Consider the following 25,406-nt stretch of genomic DNA (forward strand, 5'->3'; position numbering starts at 1 on the left):
ATCATATTTCAAAATTGAAGAATAGTTTATTAATCTGGAGAAATGTTAAAATGTTAATAGTATGTGGTAAAATGGAAATGAGCGTTTGGCGTCATTCCCGGGAGGCACCTTGCTGCGCAGGTCAGGCCGCCTTGGTGCTGGTCTTATTACATTCGACGCCACAGGGGGGGCGACCTACGCGCCGAATTGGGATGAAATGGTGATGAAGACAACACAACACTCAGCCCCTAAGCGGAAAAAATCTCCTACCCAGCCTGTAGGACGGCAACCCGTCACGATGACCACTCACCTATCGGGGCGGACATAGGTTGTGGTCATTGGTTTTAATTGATTATGATATTACATAATGCCCTTTCCCTCAGTTAATACTGGGTCCTCTTGAAGCATGCTGTATCCACATTCTAAAAGATAGTGACCAAATAATTGCAACACGTTGTAGGTTATACTAATAAAAGCTCAAACTAGTTTGTGCATTTACTTGGAACTTTTTTAATAGAAGATATGAAGTACAAATTTATCTATACTTTATGTTACAAAATGCCAAGAATCACTCATTTCATAGAGGTAAGAGATATTTCTCTCTTAGAAGAATTACCATGGTAAATTTTTATTATTTAAGATTTTCTCAGTGGCTGTGCGAGTTCAAATGGAGAAATGTGGAGTCCGTACACACGCTAGTCATAAGAAGATTTCTGAGGTTACTGTAACGTCGTAAAGGTTATCTGCAGGAAGCCCTCAGAGAAGCCAGGAATGTGACGTTACGCTGATGTAGAATTAAACGCCTTCACGAAGCCACCGGTAGTGTACGCATGTTTATGCAGATACGCAACCGCGCACAATAACGTAGCCGCTTGAGATGTTTTTGTCAAACTTGGCTATGAATACCGAATGGTGATGAGGGTCACCTTGCTATCCACAAGCGCTCGTGCGTTGCCTCTTCTGTGATGTAATGGAAGCCAAGAGGAACGTCTATCCTACAATGAGAAGAGAATGGTAGGCCGGCTGTGCAGAAAGTTCGCATCTCTAAGTAGAAATTACAATCATCATAACAAGGAAAGTTAATTTCTCTAAATTTTCATTAAGATTCACGAACGGTAAGAGACAAAGTGGCAGAGGTCGCTCAGCTCGTGTGCCATTTCGTCTCATACTGTCCAGATTCTTAATGAAACCACAGAAAGAATTAGCTTGCTTTTATGTGATGACCATGGAGGACGTTGATCCAATCCTCAACTCCACGCAAAGACAAAATTCCCAAAGGTAACCGTTTCTGTAAGGCAGGACATGAAACCTAACAGACTAAGGAACAGAGTCTCCGAATGCAAAATGTTTGCAAGTGCAAACTGCACGCTCCTTGCACCTCGTATTTATAGAAATTATTTGTAAATTTCCAAGGGTGTTAGAAATTCAGTAATTTCACTTCTTAGATGCGTAGCTGGACGTGAGTTCCTGTTCAAAATGGTACGTACTCAGTGCTCCACCGCAACATCAGCAAAAGCATAATGGTATTAAGTGTCCTCATTTATGCCAGATGACTTTTAAACTTACTTAATATTTGTGCTGTGTCAGACGTATTCATTATCGCAACAAACATTTCAACAAATACCAAAAGGTGTCCATTTTACATAGATTTGCGACGAAGTACCATAGTTTAATATTTACGTCTCTATAGATCGATATTTAATATAGTTAAGAATTATTAACTGATAACATTTATTGAGGTACAGGATAACAGCATCGATCCTAATGTATCAGTAGCCAACTTACCCACTCGAAAAGTGCTATGATGACACGTTAATAACACCTTTCCGCTTCAAAACCCCATCATTTCCTTGCATGTTTCCTGCCAGGCTGCCACTTACTTTCTACGTCATTAACTGTCACAGTAGCAGTAGTTCCAACAATGAAGCGAGAGCGAATTTTATGTGCATCTACATTTACATAGATACTCAGCAAGCTACTGTGTAGAGCGTGGCGCAGAATACCTTGCACCACTAATTAGTGATATCCCTTCCTGCTACATTCACTAACAGAGTGATGGAAAATCGAATGTCTACATTCTTCCGTATGAGCACTGATTTCTCTTATATTCGTGGTCTTCACGCGAAATGTACCATGGTGGCACTAGAATCGTTCTGCTGTCTACTTCAAATGCCGGTTCCCTAAATTTTTTCATTAGTGTTTCCTCAAAATAGCTTCGTTTCCCTCCATCCCAACTGAGCTCACCAAGCATCTCGGTAACACTCGCACTTCGATCGAACCTACCGGTAACAATGCTTCCATGTCTCCTGTTAACGGGACCTGGTGGGGATACCATACACTCGAGCAGTACTCCAGAATTGGTTGCACTAGTCCTCAGTACGTGGTCCTCTTTAAAGGTGATCCACACTTCCCAGAGTTCTCTCAATAAACCGATGTCAACTATTCTCTTTTTCTTTCAGAGTCCTTATGTCCTCGTTCCATTTTACATCGCTTTGTAGTGATACTGCTAGACGCCTAATCGATGCGAATATGTTAAGCACACAGTATTAATGCTGTATTCGGATATTACGGAATTGGTTTTCCCTCTCACTTGACTTGACTTACATTCCTAAACATTTACAGTAAGCTGTGATTCAGCAACTACAAATTCTGTGCAAGTTATCTTGAATACTCCTACAGTCACTCAAAGACAACACCTTCCCGTACACCACAGCGTCATCAGTACACACTCATAGTTTGCTCCTCACCCGGTCCATCAGATGGTTCATATCCGTAACAAATAAGAGTTGATTTCCTTCCCCATAATCACTTTGATATTAACCGTGCTTGACGTTTTAAGGTCGTGATCATATCTCGTCATCTGGAAGAAAATAATAAGAAATTCTGGTCGTATGTATAATATACAAATGAAAAGACAAAATTAGTACTTTCACTGTGCGGTAACAATGTTGATGTTAATTACATTGATGAAGATACAGATGACAATGTCACTAAAGCAGGGTTACTAAATACTGTTTTCGGAAATACCTTCAACAAAGAAGACGAAGAAAATATTCCAGAATTGGAACCGAAAACAACTGCCAATATAAGTAACCTAAAAGTAGGTATCCTCGATGTAGCAAAGCAGCTTAAATCACTAACTCCATACCAGTCAGCTTCCTGTCATAGTATGTGACACAACAGCTCCATATTTGGCAATCATATAAAACCGATCGCTCGGTGAAAGATCTGTACTTAAAAACTGAAACGCTGCAGAAGTCACACCAGTAACCAAGAGAAAAAAGACAAGTAATCCGCTGAATTGCAGACCCATATCGTTAACATAGATTTTCAGTACGATTTTGGAACAAATACTGTGTCCGAACGTTATGAGGTACTTCGAAGATAACGAATTGATAAACACCCGACATGGACTCAGAAAACTTCGTTCTTGCGTGACACAACTATCTCTTTTTTTCTCACTAAGTAATGAGTGTTATTGACGGGGGATGCCCAACTGAATCCATATATTTACACAAGCGCCTTCTAATCGAATTTCGTGCGTATGGACTGCCGTCTCAGATTAAGTCCCTATCAGTAGGGTCAAAAACGATTATATAATTAAACATTATGAGCGTCTTTGACTTAATATTACAAAAAAATAATTTCTACACTTGTCCCCGGAAAAAGATATAACCCACACGCAATGATAATTTCCAATATGGCTTACTGCCTTCTTAACAATTTCTGTAACCATTACTACAACTTAGTCAAAGATAAATCAGAATAAATTAAATCATATCCGCGCACTCACCTAATTGTTTATCAATTTTAATCCAATTTCTGTATTTTAAAATGTGTGAACATGTCGCACTTGTTCTGTGATGCATAGGACACTTCCCTCAAACAGCACCACCGATATATAAGGGGCAGTCAAATAAAATCTGAACACTCGCCACAACGGGCCTATGGAATCGTTCCATTCAAAAGTAATTATCACCTGCGTTAAGGCACGAATCCTGTTGGGAGGTGATCAGTTCTGTTTCCTGGAAGGCGGTCGGGTGCTGACGGACTCACAGTCGAACCCACTCTTGCTTTTCCTCATACGACTGAAACCGACGTCCACACAGGTCTTCCTTCAATTTGCCAAAGATATGGACGATCCGGTCTATACGGAGTATGTTGCAGCGTTTCCCAAAGGAGTCGCAGAAGCATAGCCTTCGCCCGACTGGCAATGTATGGGCGTGCGTTATCGTGCAACAGGGTTATTACGTCCGTCAGCCTTTCGGCAGGCCGAGGGCAAACGGCAATGGCAACACTGGAAACATTCCACGACTCCCCGCCAAAGACATCTACAGATGTGCAAACAAACTGTGGTAAGATCGTGATGACCTTCTTCTTCGACTACAGGGGCCCACTGCTCTTCGAGTTCCTTGAGGGTGGAACCAAAATCAGTGCACAGCGCTATGAAGACACTCTGCACAAACCGCGATGCACCATGAAGTCAGAGAGTTCAGAAATACTGTGGAGTGGAATCATCCCGCTCCACGACAATGCCCGTCCTCACAGTGACAATCGGACGAAGGCTACGCTTCTGCATTTGGTTGGAAAGCACTGCAGCATCCTCCGTGCAGCCCGCATCTTTCACCGTGTGACTGTCACATCTTTGGCGACCTGAAGAAGCACACGCGTTGACGTCGGTGTGAGGCAGAAGAGGACGTGCAGGTGTTGGTGCGGCTGTGAATCCGTGAGCGAACGACTGCGTACTACGAAACAGGAATGCCTTAACGCATGTGGTAGTTATTTTTAATGGGACCGTTCTATGGTCTCGGGTGTTCAGGTAGCATTTGACTGCCCTCGTTGATATTTATAAAGTATGAATTTAATGAAACACATATTTCACGGAATGACTAAACACAGAATTCGTAGCATGGCTTACAGACCACTAGACCCACATTACGAAAATTATAGACTGAGCATTTATGATTAGCATTGACATGTGAAACACATGGGCGGCAGAAACAACAGTGCCCGCATCTCGTGGTCGTGCGGTAGCGTTCTGGCTTCCCACGCACGGGTTTCCGGGTTCGATTCCCGGCGGGGTCAGGGATTTTCTCTACCTCGTGATGGCTGGGTGTTGTGTGCTGTCCTTAGGTTAGTTAGGTTTAAGTAGTTCTAAGTTCTAGGGGACTTATGACCACAGCAGTTGAGTCCCATAGTGCTCAGATCCATTTGAACCATTTTTTTGAGAAACAACAGTGTCACCATAGGCTTTGAGATACGCTAAATGAGAAATACAATTGTCTTTCAACTGCTGCTTTATGAACAAATCGGCGATACCGAGAGTCTGGAAAACAAAAATAAATTTCTGAATGAGCGTCTTATCTCTCACGGGAAATATGATATAAAAAGTATTTCATTAGTACCTACAGAGGACATTGCTGCAAGAGTTACAGCTTGGTTGTTGTGACTTTACTCTAATGAACATACACGTTAGCGCCAGATATTGCTGTAGGTGAATCCTTACAAAAGATTGATTCGTTACAGTCTTCTTTACTTTCGTATCCCTCTGTCCCTCATGAAACTCTCTTGGCTAGGGATAACAAGCCTGAAGACCTACTTTGCTGTACCCTATGCTACACGTCCACCGACTTCTCATAATTATGTCTTGGACCGCAGTTTCAAATGGACATAAATCAGAAATATTCGTAATTAATAGTGCAAAATGAATCTTCACATTTCATTGGCGGGGGCGATGTGGAATGTTTCTACCGTTGGCTGTGCAATAAACTCAGTTTTTTTCAATTTTTTTCTCTGTGGCAGGAACCTGACTTAGGATAGATCTGCCCATAATTTTAGGATAAACCTTAAAAGACATCTACTGCTCCATCTCTAAATGGAAAAGAAATTTATAACTGCCTGTTTGTCACTCACCTCTTATTAGTTTCACAAACCTTTTCCTAGTGCGCAAAGCCCTCATACTGAAAATGCATACTTCCAGTTTAATACTAATCAGTGTCATTATCAACTGAATCCGTTATCAGAAGAATTCTCGTATTTTTTTGCTCGATATATTTCTTTGTAATTTCTATACTCTCATACAATCTCAGGTCTTATATGTTTCCATTTTAATTATGTCATTTTGAAATGATATGCAATATCTATGCTACTCGTGTTGGTTTTATAAAATTGTAAATGATCTGTTTCATAAAATTTCATTATGGTCAACATTACTCAATCCAATCCAGTACAGTTTGAATTAAATAGGAGCAGTATATTCATGGTATGGGGGGGGGGTGTTGACCATTTACCCAGGAAGTAATCTAATACTTGCATCTGAAAATCATTCTTGTAGACTTGAATCACTATGCAGTAAAGTGTGAGTGAGGTGAGTGGATGATGGCAGCAAGAGGAGGAAGAACAGTCTTCAGGCAGATGTTTCTGTGTGGGTGAAATTAGCGTAAATAATGTATCCCTTTCACAACTAATTTGGGATTCCTGGCTTATGTGCAGGAGCGTTTCTTGTCCTGTAATTATAATGATTCTGGATTTCCTGTTCACCGTAACTTACAAGTCATGAAGTATATCCTTTATGCCGTCGTTACTCTAGGCAGTGAAAAGACCTATTTAAAAGAAAAAAACATTAAATGAATTTAATGATGACCTTTACTGTGAGAACATAGTTGAAATTTGCCTACCAGAATATCGTTTTGTCTTCAAATAAAATGTAACTATAGACTGAATTTTGCAGAAAACCTAGAAAGAACACCGCTCTTCTGTAAATAGTCACCCGAAGTTGTATTTTGACAAGGTCCTACCCAGAATTGAGAGGATGCAGTAGGCTAGAAAGAAAGCAATGACGAGTTGGGCTCACCTCATGGGAAATCTCCTCACATGTTTACGCGATGGCGTAGATAAAGACGGACCGAGTAATTGATATTTTAACAACGCGAGTCTGGTGGACTTAAAGCTTCGCGATTCAGAATTGGAGTTTGTCCGTTCTGCGGTTCTCTCATCACAGAGGTATGGATGTCATAAAAGATGGGTTTATCTAAAGGATCCACACAGAACTGTTGCCTTAAACAGTCCAAAGGCCACATTGGCTCCAAGTTGTTCGGAAGTTCTGCTCCTAACGGCCAAAACTGGCGCTGTTTTCAGCGAAAAAAAAATTAGAGCCGTTTTTACGCACGATTTTGCTACGTAATTATAGAATTAAGTAAAAGTGACGTTGATGTCATACTTACTTGGGCGAAAATAAAAGTGGGGGAAAGTTTAGTGAGGTGAATAGCTGTTCTGGTAAGTTACTGTGCTCAATTGGCCGTTTAAAGATTGGTACTAAAGAAGAAGCCATTTTAATAAATTATTTCACATGAATTGATTCATTACACGACACACATTCAGTCCTCCAATTTATTTGTATATGACCATAACGTTTTTTTTTTTTTTTTTTTTTTTTTTTTAGAAAGAAGAGGACAACTGCAGTCTTTCGCATCCGTTTTGGAAACGAAGTGCTGCAATTAATACCCTCACTTGGGTCAGCAACCCCCCTCTTGTCTATTCAGAACAATCTTGTGATAGAAAATACCGTCTCAACACCGACTATTGCTGTAAAGAAATGTTCCTGAAAAAGTAAATCTCTCTTCAAAGAGGTAACAGGTTCGACGGCCTTTCCGTTCATCCCACACCGATATTCTTTTATTGTTATGTAGTAGTTTATATTCGCATTATTTATTGGAGAAGTGACTTGTAGGTGCTATCTACTTCAGTAAATTGTCTCCATATTTCACTTGCAGAGGACTGTCACCAAGATTTAAAATCAACTATGAACGTATACTACCTTGACAAGAATTTGGTTGCACTTTATATCCGAACCACTGGTACCATTACCGCTCTTATAGTTGATACGATTAATGCATCATACAGCATTACACGTCTGTGTGCTGTCGTGATAACTAATTTGAAGATGCCACAAAGCATGAAATGCATTAATGGACGACATCACCCAAGTGAGAGTAGATAGAAAGGTGTTGGTAGGGAGACAGTCAGGAGAAATGGGTTGGCGGAAGAGCGGCAACGGCAGAGAGAGACAGATTCCGTAAATTGAAGTGGGAGGGAGGAGTGAAAGGAGAGCTCCATCGGGGATTTGCGCGGAATCAGCAGAGACGAGTGAAAATGTATGGATGGTCGGTACTTGAGCCCAGGATCTCTTGCTTACCAGCAAGTTGCGTTAACCATTGAATCCCCAGACACAGAGTTTATCCCACATGAGCAGACTTTCTCGCCATTCTCACCGGCCGACTCACATTCGTACATAGTGCCACATAGCTGCAGTTCGTATACATATCATCAGTGCTCATTAACTCACTAATTTTAGATTCCCGCTGGAGGTCGAACGTAACTGTGCAACCACACTGAAGGTAATGGATTCATTGCCCATCGAGACAAATCAGTTATATGAAGGTATGGTGTCTGTTATTTCGGTTTTCTGCACATTTTTAATTCCATGACATGTTTAGATCACTCAGGATCATTTTCAGTTCTAAGTAATGCTTCGACTACCCGTTTTCCTGCTCAGACCCTAATATCAGACTAATTCTGATATCAGATGCTCTGATCTTATGTTCTCAAGAGATAAGAGGGGTTGCTGACCCAAGTACATAGATGTGAAGATGATAGTTGATCATCGAAACATGTCATGAAATTAAAAATGCGCAACTGTGACTGAACGGTAAACGATAATTATTGGAAATATAGACACACGAGACGAATGTGTCATATAAACTTTCCTTAGTCATACTTTATTCTGCTGCTAAAGATTACTGTGAGAAGGTTTTGTAAACCTCCTCAAACTTCTGATCGTGATATAAGAAAAAAAGTGTGTCTGAAACTTACTGAAATCAGTAGTTACAAGAAAAATGCTTGCACGAATTTCTGAACCTGTTCTGTTGCTCGCAGTGCACGGAGATTCCCTGGCAGTTAGATGGAACCTGTTTATTTAATAAATGAGTCTGCGTAAATGTGGTCGTTAAATATTATTTGCGCGACGGAATTACCGGCTAAATCGGCACTGCAAGTTATCGGAATGCTTCCCAAGAGAAATACGCCGCGCATTTCCACCCGATAATCTGTTTTATTTTTTTATTCTCTCGATTCATGGCACTATAACATAAATAGAATTCTAATTTCACTTTTAAATGAGGTACCTCGTTTCCAACTCCGCGAAGGGAAATTGCCGCGGACAGAATAAAACCACCCGTCTTTTGTTTCGTATTTCCCAGTTGCTCGTAGAAGCTGCTGGTTAAAGAGTGAGAAAAACTGCCTATGGTTTCATTATTCGTTTTTAATTAAGCACTGAAATTTAAATTCGGACTACTATAGTCGTTTCGTTCCGTGCGACTGGACGCAGTTTCAGTCAGCAATACTCCAAAGCATTCTGTATGTTAGCTGTTTGTAGTGCTATGTACTAGAGTCGTGTCTATTCTGATATAATTGTGCTACAAAATGCTGGACAGCATGATACGATCTAGGATTTCTTAGTAATGCCTAAAACTTTATGCAGGAGCTAAACTGTAATACCATTACAAATCCAGTCTTCTGTAAAAACGATTCACAGATGCATAAGCTACCAGTACGATGAACACTCTCGAGAACAAATTTCTACCATCGATTCTGAGATTCCAGAAGATATTCGATCATAACATTAATCGTAGCTGAGATGTCATTTTCAGCCTACCGCTAACGATTTATAGTGAATAACTGATGTGGTCTCCTCGAAGTAAATATCGGGAAGCATTTCGTAGCTAGGGCGATTGGACAACTCCATGCAGTGGTATGCAATACATACTGATGAGCCATAAAATTATGTTCTCCTACCTAACAGGAGATATGTCTACCTTCAGTACGGATAACAGGAAGGACGCGCCTTGGTGTGGAAGCAATGAGCCCTTGGTAGGGCGCTGGAGGGAATTGGCGCCACATCTGCATACACATGTTACCTCATTCCAGTAAATTCCGGGGAGAGAGGGGATGAGCTCCAAAGACATCTTTAATCACATCCCACATGTGTTCGAACGGGTTCATATATGTCGAGATGGGGCCAGTACATCAATTATAACTCGTCACTGTGTTCCTCGAACCACTCCATCATACTCTTGGCCTTGTGAAGTAGCGCGTGATCTCGATTAAAACTGGCGCTGCCTTCGGGAAACATAATCATCAAGAAGGCGTGTATGAAGTCTACAATCAGTCTATGACACTCCTTGGCCTGAGCTGCCCAAGCACCACTGGAACGCATGGATGCACACATGATTATTCTCCAGAGCATAATGGAGCCGCCACCAACTTGTCTACAATACAGATGTCAAGCAGTTGTTCCCCTGGAGCACGACAACTTCACGCCCTCTCATAGCATGGTGAAGGAGGCAGCTGGATTCATCAGACGATGCAAGTCTCTGCCACTGCCCATTGCCGGTGGTTAAGTACCCATTTCAGTTGTAGCTGCCAATGTCGTAGAGTTAACATTAGCACATGAGTGGGTCGTTGGCTGCGGATGCTCATACTTAGGAGAGTTCAGCGCACTGTTTGAGCAGACTCACTTGCACTCCGCCCATCATTAAAGTCTGATGTTAGTTCCACGACTGATTGCCGCTTGTCCTGCTTGACCAGTCTTCCCAGCCTACGACGTCCGACGTCAGTAAAGAGGAGTGGTCACCCAATCACAGACGTATTGATGTCTGGATTATAAGTCGTGCAGTTTTTGAAACGTTCGTGCCGATCTTCCAAGCCGTCACAATCTTCCATCTGTCAGACTCAGATAAATCACTCACCTTTCCTATTCCACACACGGATAGCACCCTCATAGGACTAGGTGCACTGTGTTTGTGTCTGACTAGCAGTCCTTCCTCGGCAGGTGACGATGCTATGTACTGGAAGGGTTTGTATTGTTAATGGGTCGGCTGTCAAAATCTTCTGGCTGATCACTGAACGCTAAATGGAAACAAAAGCGACACATAAAAATAATTAATTTTGCGTAATGAATTTTTGAGAATAAATTTTCCTTGTGATATATTTAAGAGATTAACACTGCAAGATCATAGGTTAATGTAAGCGTGAGATAAGCCATAGCAAAAGTGAAATGCTACCACACTAATAACCAGTGTAACCTCTAGAATGTTGATTTCAAGAGTACAAAAGTGTTGTATAGGTACCGGATGTCACGTTGTTAGATGTCAGTTCCGTAGGTCGGTCAATAAACGGACGGTAGGCAACGTCACTGCAGTTAGTGACTTTCAGAACTTCATTGAGTTCTTACTACAGGTTGCGCAGCGGTCTGCATTGCAGAAACTGTTTATTTTCACTTTTCAGAGATGATCACATTAATGTGACTCTTTACAAACGATACCTTTTCTGTTTATTTTAGACCTGAAGATGGTTGCTGGAGAAATCGAAAATAGTCATATCATCTCATAAACATGCGATCTTTGCAGATATAGATGTAAGACGGATCACCTTCTTGCACGACTGTCTGTGTTTCAAACACATTACCTGTGTTTTGGCGTCTTTCAGCGAACAGACACAACAAACCATCCTTCTTGTACTTTATTGTTCGTCAGCGGACTACTTTGATAAGAAAACTAAGCTATGATTTCCCCACCGCTTAGTCCCAATACCTGTGATAGAAATTTTTGCTGCTATACCTCGCTAATGCTGTCAGTTTCCTTAAAAAGCTCCACTGTTTCCTTCATCAGCTAATCGCGGCTATAAAGGAAGCTGAAGTGCTTCAACACCGCAGTATCATCAAACTGCCGGTTCTACAGTTCTATTTCTCTTTATCATCTGCATGTAGCAATAGATATCCTGTTACATTTCGTAATAAGACATGTAAATAATATTATCTTTTAAAGAAAATAAAAATCACTTCTAGCATCATCTATATTGAACTCTGTGGATTTCCCAACTGCGTCTCCCAGTGTTCTTTTCGCAGCTAAAATAAATTTATTTCCGGTTCTTTATGGGTCTCATTTACAGATAAATAATAGCTGCTTAGTCAATTAGTTTTAATGGTTTTTATTTTGGATACCCCATTGACATGTAATTTAGTGCGTATCTTCGCAAAACTTTCTCACTTCTTTCGGTGCGAGGCCACTTTTCTTCATTCACGGTTATGGCCGGAATCCGATCCTCTGCTTGTTCCTATAGGCCCATTAGATAACTGTGTCACTATAGTGCAGTTCATGAATCAACTCGACTGTAAAATCAGAGACACATAAAAAATTTTGTTTCGGATGGACGAACGGGATTGCTTGAATGAAACATGAACCAAAACTTTTGAGAAGTAAAATATAAAAAATCAGTTGTTAACAGCAGTATCGAAAATTGTCAGAAAATTGTCAAGATTAGAAAGGGTGGAAGAATCGTTAGCGTAAACTAGACTACCGTAATACTGAAGTGTAACTATTAAAATTTGGTGCTGTCACGAGTACAAAAAATTGATTTCAAGTTTTAAAAAATGACAACGGGGTTCTTGGAAATCGTACAGGAAACTCATTGACTTTAGGCTGAAAAAGAGACATAAAATTTATGAAATAACCTATGAGAAAAATATACACTTCTATTTGTTTTTCAAATAAAAACCACTTTTTCTTGCCGTAATGTATATTATTTCTTTCAGATGCGTTTCGCCTTTTACTTTGATATATCTTCACTGGGATCAACAATGATACAGCTTGAGTTTCATACATTTCCATATGGTGTAGAACTTTGTGCTGTTTGGTTTTATGAATGTTCAGGCGACGTCTTCTGATTTTCTGATACTGACTACGTGGAAATTCATGGCATGGTATGAACAAAAAGTTTGTTTATGTGGTCATCTGCGGCAAGCATAGAAATATTTACCCCATGACAGGTATTTCCTTGTGGTCCATACCAGTGATTAAGAGGACTTCACCTGAACGTTCATAAAATCATACAATACATAAAACCAAACACCCTATGCAAATGTATCAAATCAAAACAGTATCATTCTAGATACCACTGAAGATTCATCAAAGTAAAAGGCGAAGCGCTTCTGGAGGGTAAAACAGATTCAGGCCCAAACCGACGTGAATAAGCAATAATTTCAGACTCAAGCCAATGACTGAAGAACACCAGGAGCCCAGTATTACAATATATTGTTTCACACACCACCCAAGAAGAAATCTTAGACATCTGATTCCTATTATTATGAACGTATTACAGAATCCAAACATAGTAATGACTGACACTTGTGATAACAAATAACACTGGCTTCCAAAAAACCGCTACTACTTTTCATCATTCAAGTATTGCTTTAATATATTCTGGAAGTTAGCAAGTACAATTTCTGGATGAGAAACCTACGCTTGGACATTAAAAGACATCGACGACTGATCGACCGTAATGGAATGTATTTTGGGAAGATGAACACCAAAAAACAGGGGTAAAAGAATGTAGTTGAATTATAAGAAGAGAGTGCAAAAAATTAAGTTGATGGAGTCCAGTCCAGGTCACAGTTATCCAGTGAAAGAGGACTAGTGTGCAATATTTACACAAAGACAAAGAGACATGCACGAGATAAGCTACCATCGACAGCGACATTATCCCAGTCGACTGACTGAGAGCCACCACATACAGACCACGTACTTGAAGAATGGATGTATGAACAGGCTTGATTTAAAATTGAGTACTTTAAGTACCTTTCCACTTCCATGCAGTAGGGTAAGCAATACACGAGCTTTCAACACTTGTTCGTCGACTAAATACACTGACGGGAGAAAAATCTCAGTCGCAAAAAAATTAATGTAGATTAATGAAGCTTCGGAAATGTATTTATATATCAAAAATATTTAAGTGATTGACAGTATAAGGTCACAAGAGAGCCCAAAGCCAAGGTGAAATGCTGGTACATTAATAACCGATGAAACGGTAGAAATGTTGAACTCAGGCATGCAAAGGTGCATTCATTGTATTGTGCAGGTGCCACATGTCAGATTGTGGGATGGAGTTCCGTGTCTGTTGCACTTGGTCGGTCAGTACAGGGACGGTTAATGCTGGTTGTAGATGACGTTGGAATGATCGTCTGAGGACGTACCATATATCGACTGCTGATTGATCTGGTAATCGAGCAGGCCAAAGCCACATATCGACTGTCTATACAGGATTTTGAATTACAACAGCGGTATGCGAGCTAGAGTGGTCCTGTTGGAAAGCACCCCGTGGGATGCTTTTCATAAATGGCAACACAACAGGATGAACGACAGGACTGACATTGATTTTGCTTGCAGTCAGAGTGTCTGATATAAGCAAGAGGGTGCTCTGCTGTCTTACGAAATCACAACCTTACCATAAATCCAGGTATAGGTCCAGAGTGTCTAGCACACAGACTGGTTGGTTGCAGGGTTTCAATTGGCCTCCTTCTTACCAGCAGACGGGCATGACCGGCACCGATGCAGAACCAGCTTTCATGAGCAAACACAGCAGACTGCCACCCTGTACCCTGTACATACTCTAATGAGCCCGCGTTTGACAGCACTGAAGTCGGAAATACCGGTTATATGCGCTCATTGGAATGCACGCTACAGGGATTCAGCTTGGAGCTGTCCTTCAGGTAATGAAATTTTAACAGTTCGTTGCGCCACTGTGATGCCAACTGGCTCTCAATTGCTGTTGCAGATGCAGTACGATGCGCCTGCACCATACGCCATGGTCTTCCTTCTCCGCAATGCTTCGTGGTCGTCCAGAGCACGGTCTTCTTCTGATCACACGTTGTCGCGTCCACTGCTGCCAGCAAGCATGTACAGTGATCACATTCCAGCGAGGTCCTTCTGAAAAATCGGAGGAGGAACATCTTACGTCTCGTAGTCCTATTGCACGAGCACGTTCAAAGTCATTGAGGTGTTGATCAGTTCACAATTTCCAGTCTCAAAGGAAATTAACGCTCACGACCGTTAGAGCATTTAAAATATGGGAAATTGGAGGTCGTACGGAAAGATATAGGTATTCACTCCTTCCGCGCGCTATACAAGATTGGAATAATAGAGAATTGTGAAGGTGGTTCGATGAACCCTCTGCCAGGTACTTAAATGTGATTTGCAATCCATGTAGATGTAGATGCAGATATTTAAAGCAAACTTCAATTGCATGCTCATAGTGACTGGGGCTAAATTTGGATAGACATCATCTTTCAGGTGTAGAAACACGCCTTTGAACCTCCGCTTATGTCGCAGAACTTCATCTTTGTGCTGAGATTTTTTTTTTTTTTTACGTTCGTCTATAATCGCGTCTAATTCAACTTTAAAATATCTACTACTAGAAATCACTAACTGTACATACAGGGCGACATTCAGAAGAATAATTTTTAAAGACGGGAATTTTAGAAACTGTTATCATATCTCTTGTATTTCGTATGTGATACCCTTTCTGACGGGAGTAATGACAAGAAGAAAAACCCAGAAAAACATCGCCCGAAGAGATCCATCTTTGATGTCCTATCGAAGTATCAACATTTTAAATATATAAGTACAGTCTGTATCTAAGGAAGAGATCAAAGCAGCAAATGTAAACGTAAACTCCGCCCACAGGCCCTGGTGGACCCAGGGGTACCGACCGGCCGCCGCGTCATCTTCGGCCCACAGGCGTCACCGTATGCGGGTATGGTGGGGCATGTGCTCAGCACACCGTTCTCTCGGCCGTATGTCAGATTCCGCGACCGGAACCGCTACTTCACAATCTAGTAGCTCGTCAGTTTGAGAAAGCAGCATTTACCATCTCCAAAAACCATTTAAAATCTTTCAAAGAGTACAAAAGTCAATGGTTTGATATTAGTATGTCGATGTTATATATGAAAACAGCATCCCTGAATTTAATATACCAGATACCAAGGATATTGAAATCCTACGAATCTGGTAGAAGAAACGTTCGTTAGACAGCAATGGAGAGAGAGAGCGGAATTGATCAAATGTCCAGATCTCGAAGAGAAAAGGAGGTGAATGGACTTCATACGGGTAACAAATCGATGTACACATTCTCGTGCCCTCAGCAGGAAACAGTCAGTTCATATCAGAACGTTGGCACCTTGTACTATTTTCGAGAAATACAGGTCGTCATCAGCCGTCGTTGTGCTGGATAAACATTGTTACGAACTATTTCTTTCAACAGCAGAATTCTAATGGAATACCTCCGGAACAAGAACAGTTGGGGAGCACGACTGAGAACATTCGATTGTACTGTCGTACAGCGCTTCGATAAATATATCGAGTTTATTTACTTTACTAATAGGACCATTTTTTTGCTTGTCTAATTAAAACGTGAAATAAGTTATGCTAATGTTGCTGCTATCTGATTTATGGCTGTGCTCCAAGGTATAATTCTCTGCCTAACATTTGTCTTCCATTTCTGGAGACTTCATCTGCAAGCCGAACAGTTTGTGTGTGTGTCCATGCAACAGTCGTTTCCTGACGTCATCAGACAGCTGTCTAAGATCGCGAAGTCGCACCAACGTATGCTAAGTTTTGCGTTTAGCTCATTTACTTCAAGTTACACCTTAAAGAAATATTAGTGTTCAAATAACGACAGCATCTCCACAAGGCTCTTAAATTAAACCAATATTTTAGTGAGCTCTGAACAGCAGAGTACAATAAAGTGGTCATTTAAACTTACAACCGGTGGCTGAAATGCTGTCGTCCTGTGAATTTGTTGATACACAGATGGGGGAAAAAAAATTAAACCTGTAGCGTTCAGCATAGTTCCCGTATCAAAGGCATAATTTCAAGATTTCTCATCATGTGTGTGGAGATATCATTCTGCCTGATGGTAAATTTTACGAGTAGAGTCTTATCTGGTGGCACAGGAAATCCACATCTACGGTTTGTTTTCAGTTAAATACGGACTTAAACTCATGATTAACAGCCGTTGGAGACCATTTAATAGCGTTCTTTCACAGAAACGCTTCTTCTTCTTCATTCTTCACGCGATCATTCTTCCCTGTCGTCGTTGAATAAGCAGATGCAGCAGCAAGTCGTATACTCCTGGCTCACTCATTTGTTACATAGTTTAATTCTTAATTTCTTTGCGTGTTTTTGGTACTTGCATTGTCTAATTCATAAATTTCTGGCGTATTATAGTATTTGAGAGTTGTAGCATCGCGTTTTAGTACCTGAATAGTGTAAATTCGCGTAGTCGTTTGTCTTCCGTTTTTGTTTTGAACGGCCAGTGTCGATTGGTCACAGTCAGTGTGCTGCCTGCCGTCGTTGGATAAGCAGCTGCAGCAGCAAGTCGTACACTCCTAGCTCACTCATTTGTTACATAGTTTAATTCTTAATTTCTTTGCGTGTTTTTGGTACTTGCATTGTTTAATTCATAAATTTCGGGCGTATTATAGTATTTGAGAGTTGTAGCATCGCGTTTTAGTACCTGAATAGTGTAAAATCGCGTACTCTCCTTCCGCCGCCGAGCAGTGTGTCAGCAGTGCGCAAGTAGTAGCATTACTGCATTTACTAGGCAACCTTCTATTTTAATAACAGTTTAAATTTTGTGTCGATTTGTTTGCGCTCTCTGTAGATTAGTTCAGACGTTCTTTGCACAACAGTTTTTAGCATGGATAGGGACTGCAACTGCTGTCTTCGGATGCAGGCTGAGTTGGCATCCCTTCGCTCCCAGCTTCAGGCAGTGTTGGCTTCGGTCACACAGCTTGAGGCTGTTGCCAATGGGCACCACTGTGGGGTTCCGGATGGGGGTTTGTCGGGGACGGCCAGCTCGTCCCACGCATCCCCCGATCGGACTACGACTGTGGTTGCCCGGGATACTGCCCGCATTGAGGCTGATCCCTCACCTGTGGTAGAGTGGGAGGTCGTCTCAAGGTGTGGCAGGGGGCGAAAGACATTCCGGAGGGCTGAACGGAAGGCCTCTCCAGTTTGACGAACCGGTTTCAGGCTCTGTCTCAGGCTGATACTGATCTTCGGCCTGACATGGCTGCTTGTTGTGGTGTCACCGCCAGACACCACACTTGCTAGGTGGTAGCCTTTTAAATCGGCCGCGGTCCGCTAGTATACGTCGGACCCGCGTCTCGCCACTATCAGTAATTGCAGATCAAGCGCCGCCACAGGGCAGATCTAGAGAGACTTACTAGCACTCGCCCCAGTTGTACAGCCGACGTTGCTAGGAAAGGTTCACGGAGAATTACGCTCTCATTTGCCAAGACGATAGTTAGCATAGCCTTCAACTAAGTCAATTGCTACGACCTAGCAAGGCGCCAGTTATCCTTTGCTATGTATCTAATGAAGCGTGTACAGTAACAAGACCAATGTTCACCAATTGTGGATTAAAGTTAAGTATTCCAGCAGCTACGTACTTTTCTTTATAGCATTCATTACGTATCCTGTTTCAGACCTCACGCCAGCTTGCCTGAGTATAAGCGCGTGCCTTTCGGTTACCCGTCACTGTGGATTGGCTGTCTTGTCAGTCCACAACATTTGTCCTGTTCCAGAGGTGGCCCCTCAGTCTGCAAGATCCGGGCGGTCGCAGAGGGTGGGCTCACTGGTAGTTGGGAGCTCCAACGTCAGGCGCGTAATGGGGCCCCTTAGGGATATGGCAGCAAGAGAGGGGAAGAAAACCAATGTGCACTCCGTGTGCATACCGGGGGGAGTCATTCCAGATGTGGAAAGGGTCCTTCCGGATGCCATGAAGGGTACAGGGTGCACCCATCTGCAGGTGGTCGCTCATGTCGGCACCAATGATGTGTGTCGCTATGGATCCGAGGAAATCCTCTCTGGCTTCCGGCGGCTATCTGGTTTGGTGAAGACTGCCAGTCTCGCTAGCGGGATAAAAGCAGAGCTCACCATCTGCAGCATCGTCGACAGGACTGACTGCGGATCTTTGGTACAGAGCCGAGTGGAGGGTCTGAATCAGAGGTTGAGACGGTTCTGCGACCGTGTGGGCTGCAGATTCCTCGACTTGCGCCATAGGGTGGTGGGGTTTCGGGTTCCGCTGGATAGGTCAGGAGTCCACTACACGCAACAAGCGTCTACACGGGTAGCAGGGGTTGTGTGGCGTGGGCTGGGCGGTTTTTTAGGTTAGATGGCCTTGAACAAGTACAGAAAGGGCAACAGCGTCAACGGGTGCAGGGCAAAGTCAGGACATGCGGGGACCTAGCAGCAATCGGTATTGTAATTGTAAACTGTCGAAGCTGCGTTGGTAAAGTACCGGAACTTCAAGCGCTGGTAGAAAGCACCGAAGCCGAAATCGTTATAGGTACAGAAAGCTGGTTGAAGCCAGAGATAAATTCTGCCGATATTTTTACAAAGGTACAGACGGTGCTTAGAAAGGATAGATTGCATGCAACCGGTGGTGGAGTGTTCGTCGCTGTTAGTAGTAGTTTATCCTGTAGTGAAATAGAAGTGGATAGTTCCTGTGAATTATTATGGGTGGAGGTTACACTCAACAACCGAGCTAGGTTAATAATTGGCTCCTTTTACCGACCTCCCGACTCAGCAGCATTAGTGGCAGAACAACTGAGAGAAAATTTGGAATACATTTCACATAAATTTTCTCAGCATGTTATAGTCTTAGGTGGAGATTTCAATTTACCAGATATAGACTGGGACACTCAGATGTTTAGGACGGGTGGTAGGGACAGTGCATCGAGTGACATTATACTGAGTGCACTATCCGAAAATTACCTCGAGCAATTAAACAGAGAACCGACTCGTGGAGATAACATCTTGGACCCACTGATAACAAACAGACCCGAACTTTTCGATTCTGTAAGCGCAGAACAGGGAATCAGTGATCATAAGGCCGTTGCAGCATCCCTGAATATGGAAGTTAGTAGGAATATAAAAAAGGGAGGAAGGTTTATCTGTTTAGTAAGAGTAATAGAAGGCAGATTTCACACTACCTAACAGATCAAAACGAAAATTTCTGTTTCGACACTGACAATGTTGAGTGTTTATGGAAAAAGTTCAAGGCAATCGTAAAATGCGTTTTAGACAGGTACGTGACGAGTAAAACTGTGAGGGACGGGAAAAACCCACCGTGGTACAGCAGCAAAGTTAGGGAACTACTGCGAAAGCAAAGAGAGCTTCACTCTAAGTTTAAACGCAGCCAAAACCTCTCAGACAAACAGAAGCTAAACGATGTCAAAGCGTAAGGAGGGCTATGCGTGAAGCGTTCAGTGAATTCGAAAGTAAAATTCTATGTACCGACTTGACAGAAAATCCTAGGAAGTTCTGGTCATACGTTAAATCAGTAAGTGGCTCGAAACAGCATATCCAGACACTCCGGGATGATGATGGCATTGAAACAGAGGTTGACACGCGTAAAGCTGAAATACTAAACACCTTTTTCCAAAGCTCTTTCACAGAGGAAGACCGCACTGCAGTTCCTTCTCTAAATCCTCGCACAAACGAAAAAATGGCTGACATCGAAATAAGTGTCCAAGGAATAGAAAAGCAACTGGAATCACTCAACAGAGGAAAGTCCACTGGACCTGACGGGATACCAATTCGATTCTACACAGAGTACGCGAAAGAACTTGCCCCCCTTCTAACAGCCGTGTACCGCACGTCTCCAGAGGAACGGAAGGTTCCAAATGATTGGAAAAGAGCACAGGTAGTCCCAGTCTTCAAGAAGGGTCGTCGAGCAGATGCGCAAAACTATAGACCTATATCTCTGACGTCGATCTGTTGTAGAATTTTAGAACATGTTTTTTGCTCGAGTATCATGTCATTTTTGGAAACCCAGAATCTACTATGTAGGAATCAACATGGATTCCGGAAACACCAATCGTGTGAGATCCAACTCGCTTTATTTGTTTATGAGACTCAGAAAATATTAGATACAGGCTCCCAGGTAGATGCTATTTTTCTTGACTTCCGGAAGGCGTTCGATACAGTTCCGTACTGTCGCCTGATAAACAAAGTAAGAGCCTACGGAATATCAGACCAGCTGTGTGGCTGGATTGAAGGGTTTTTAACAAACAGAACACAGCATGTTGTTATCAATGGAGAGACGTCTACAGACGTTAAAGTAACCTCTGGCGTGCCACAGGGGAGTGTTATGGGACCATTGCTTTTCACAATATATATAAATGACCTAGTAGACAGTGTCGGAAGTCCCATGCGGCTTTTCGCGGATGATGCTGTAGTATACAGAGAAGTTGCAACATTAGAAAATTGTAGCGAAATGCAGGAAGATCTGCAGCGGCTAGGCACTTGGTGCAGGGAGTGGCTACTGACCCTTAACATTGAAAAATGTAATGTATTGCGAATACATAGAGAGAAGGATCCTTTACAGTATGATTATATGCTAGCGGAACAAACACTGGTAGCAGTTACTTCTGTAAAATATCTGGGAGTATGCTTGCGGAACGATTTGAAGTGGAACAATCATATAAAATTAATTGTTGGTAAAGCGGGTACCAGGTTGAGATTCATTGGGAGAGTCCTTAGAAAATGTAGTCCATCAACAAAGGAGGTGGCTTACAAAACACTCGTTCGACCTATACTTGAGTATTGCTCATCTGTGTGGGATCCGTACCAGATCGGGTTGACGGAGGAGATAGAGAAGATCCAAAGAAGAGCGGCGCGTTTCGTCACAGGGTTATTTGGTAACCGTGATAGCGTTACGGAGATGTTTAGCAAACTCAAGTGGCAGACTCTGCAAGAGAGGCGCTCTGCATCGCGGTGTAGCTTGCTCGCCAGGTTTCGAGAGGGTGAGTTTCTGGATGAGGTATCGAATATATTGCTTCCCCCTACTTATACCTCCAGAGGAGATCACGAATGGGAGAGATTAGAGTGCGCACGGAGGCTTTCAGACAGTCGTTCTTCCCGCGAACCATACGCGACTGGAACAGGAAAGGGAGGTAATGACAGTGGCACGTAAAGTGCCCTCCGCTACACGCCGTTGGATGGCTTGTGGAGTATAAATGTAGATGTAGATGTAGATCAGGCCCAGAGGACCGCACGCCACCACAGTTAGAGCTCTTTCACAGCAACTGAAAAATTTAATGCTGGGCTATCAGAAAGGTTAAGGCTGAAACTCCGAGGACGTCCTTTTTCACAAGTGCGTTCCTCATCCCCTCGGCCATCAGAAACTTTTGCCGATAACGTAAGAAACCAAGACACCCAGAACTCAAAGAAAGCCAATTAATAAGTGTAAAGGTTTCCGCTTCAGCAAACATTCGATCGCATGCCCAGTTAAAGGAGTTTGGCAGGAGTTGCAGAACACGAGTACTTCTCTCCTTACGGAATGGGGTGAAATTATGCAGGAAACTCAACAACGGGGAAAAATTAGCTTCCTCTCAGATCATTTGTCTTCTTAGAAATAGCAGTCACACTCTTTTATACTAATGGAATAGATTTCGTATAGTTAAATACGCATTTTAATCGGTTCTTATGCGTAATCATACACATATTCTTGAAGATAGTCTAGTATTGGAAATTGATTTTCTAGTAACATTATAGGTAATTTGTATATAGGATGAGATCCCAGTGAACATGGAGGCATTGAGGGACTGGATTGCCCTAGGTGTATAACAATCACAATCCTAAGTGATTTTTACGTATGTGTATCCCACAGATGAAACAATCCCTTCGGGTAACAACAAATTTGGTCCCAGGATTTCATATTGGAAAATGTACTTCATGGGTTTTTGTGGCCAATTGCTATATAACCATCCCAACATTAGTTCAGATGGAAACACAGATCTCACACACAAAGCGATCGCTTATAGTGACGTCAAAATTGATATTTCCGTTCGTTGTGAAAGTTGCTTCGAGCGTTACACGAAGTTGGGGAACAGCGAAGTTTGGACTTCGGTGTAATACCGTCCTTTATTTAACAAGAACTATTTCATGATCAACAACTTGTCAGCAGTACGATATCCTGTACGGAATGCCTCTCTCCGAGCATCTGCCTAGACGAAGCTGGCTTCGACTGATTCTCGTAAGCAGTAGTTCTTTTCAATTGCTGGATTGGTTCCGAGAGTGCAGATACTGCGTCACTACGCCTTTAACACAAATTTAAACAGCAATTTTCAGTAGAGTTAAAAAAAGGAGGCAGACTGTGATAGTTTAGCATTATTGTTTACTTAGGAGGGAGTAACGTTGGAGAGAACACGTGATTCTCCCTGGAGTTTTTCAAGTGCCTTAGTACTGTGCGGGAAAGAACGTGCGTGACTGTCATTAAGGCGTGCTAGAATCTGGTTATATACATTTGTAATTTTCAGACTGAAAAAAGTGGTGTGATGGACTCGTGATCCAGATGATGACAGTCCCCGGGTGGACATTCAGATTTACAGAGATTGTACAAAAATAAGGGAACATCGCGGCAGATCCATACGTGAACGTAATAGCATATGCTAGCCAAGCATGAGGTTGCGCTGTTGTTTTTGACCAAGAACGGCACCTGTGCAATGCCCTCGAAACGTTGCAAGTGTCAGTCGCGGTCAGAAAAGCACTCCATGTACTTGTGAGTACATCATGTCGGAGATAAGCGAATTCCAAAGTTGGCAAGTAATTGGTGCTCCTTTTGTAACCAGTGTTTCGAGAGGCACCGTATCGAGGATTTACACCGCTTGCAAATGGCTCTGAGTACTACGGGACTTAAAATCTGAGGTCATCAGTCCCCTAGACTTAGAACTACTTGAACCTAACTAACCTAAGGACATCACACACATCCATGATCGTGGCAGGATTCGAACCTGCGACAGTAGCAGCAGCGCGGATCCCAATTGAAGCGCCTAGAACCGCTCGGCCACAACGGCTGGCTACACCGCTTGCAGGGAAAGCGGTAAACATCATCCGCTAAGTCACAAATTTGTGCTAAGTGATCGTGACGGACGGTTATTGAAGAAGACTGTGATGGAAAATACGATGACGACAACTGCGGAACTGCATGCAGCCCTCGCCAACCCTGTCAGTACCCAAACAATACATGGTAGCTCCACAAGCAGGAAATCTTACATCAGTGATGTAAAGTTCGTAACAGAGACACGTGGCGCCGGAGTAATTAAACCTCTGTTATGGAGCAATGGAGGAATGTCGTTTTGTTGAACGAGACTTGTTTCACACTTTTCCAGCTTCTTGCCGTTTTTCAAGAGTTAAACATGGCGGGGGTCCATTGAAGATATGGGCATCGATGTCGGTCCCATGGTTAATCTGCTAAGTCCCGTTACTGCCGAGGATTATGTGACAACTGTGGCGCATCGCATCAATCCCATAATATTTCTCCTCCTGCGGTGAAGGTGTGTTTCCTGACGGCAGGGCCCCTATTCACAAACCTCGCATCGTCCAGGACTGGTCTTTTCTGCATGAGGTTTGAATTTTCACATCTCTCCTGCCCAGCACGGTCACCATATTGCGATATTATTGAGTCTTTGTGGTGTACTTTGATGAGAACGGTGCGTGATCGCTATTCAGCCCGATCGTTGTTACATGAACATGTCACCATTATCCATGAATATGGTATAAGATTGTCTTGAAAATCCTGCAGGACTGCATTTATCCGCACCTAGACAACTGGAAGCTCTTTTGAATGCCATTTCATTTCGTACACCGTATTAGGCATGGTAATGTTTTACGTTTGTGGTGTTTTCGTATTTTTGTCCATCCCCTGTGCATTTGTCGTCGTTTTTCTAAAGTGCTTCAGTCAGTTCCCAGGTTCGCACTTTCGAAAAGGTATCACCCTCAGTCCGAACTTGTGTACTGACTAACTACATCTTGTACAGAAAGCAGACTGCAGTTTTAAAAGTGGAAGGGCATGCAAGGGAAGCAGTAGCAGACATTATTCATTCTATAAATTTGTAGTTGATAGAGGAGAAATATAATCTCTGCGGTTTGACAGTAGCCTTGTAGCTCAGCAACACACGGTAAAGGACTTGCAAGAACTTTTGATAGGAATTGATTGTGCTTTCAAACAAAGTTATGAATATGATAAAAGGTAAAACAAACATAATGGAATGAAATCGAATTAAATGACTTGTTGATGGTAGTTTCAGATTATGAACCGAGATAGCAGAAGTAATCGATGGGTTTTCCTATTTGTGCAGAATAATAATTGGCAGTGGACGAAGTAGAGAGGATATAAAATGCAAACAGTCAACAGCAAGAGTAGCATTTCTGTGGAAGCGGCATTAGTTAACATGTAACAGAAATTTAAATGTTACAATGCTTTTCTGGAGGTATTTTTATATGCAGTGGCCTTGTACACAAGTGAGAACTGGATGATTAATAGTTCAGACAAAAAGTGCATACATGGCTTTGAAATGTTATGCTACAAAAAGACGCTGAAGATTAGATGGGATGATCAGATAAATAACAGGCAGGAACTGAATCGAACTGGAAAAAAAAAATCCACGTCTTGGCCGGCCGTGGTGCCCGAGCGGTTCTAGGCGCTACAGTCTGGAACCGCGCGACCGCTACGGTCGCAGGTTCGAA

This window comes from Schistocerca piceifrons, chromosome 7, assembly GCF_021461385.2.
Source record: "Schistocerca piceifrons isolate TAMUIC-IGC-003096 chromosome 7, iqSchPice1.1, whole genome shotgun sequence".
In the NCBI taxonomy this organism is placed as follows: domain Eukaryota; kingdom Metazoa; phylum Arthropoda; class Insecta; order Orthoptera; family Acrididae; genus Schistocerca; species Schistocerca piceifrons.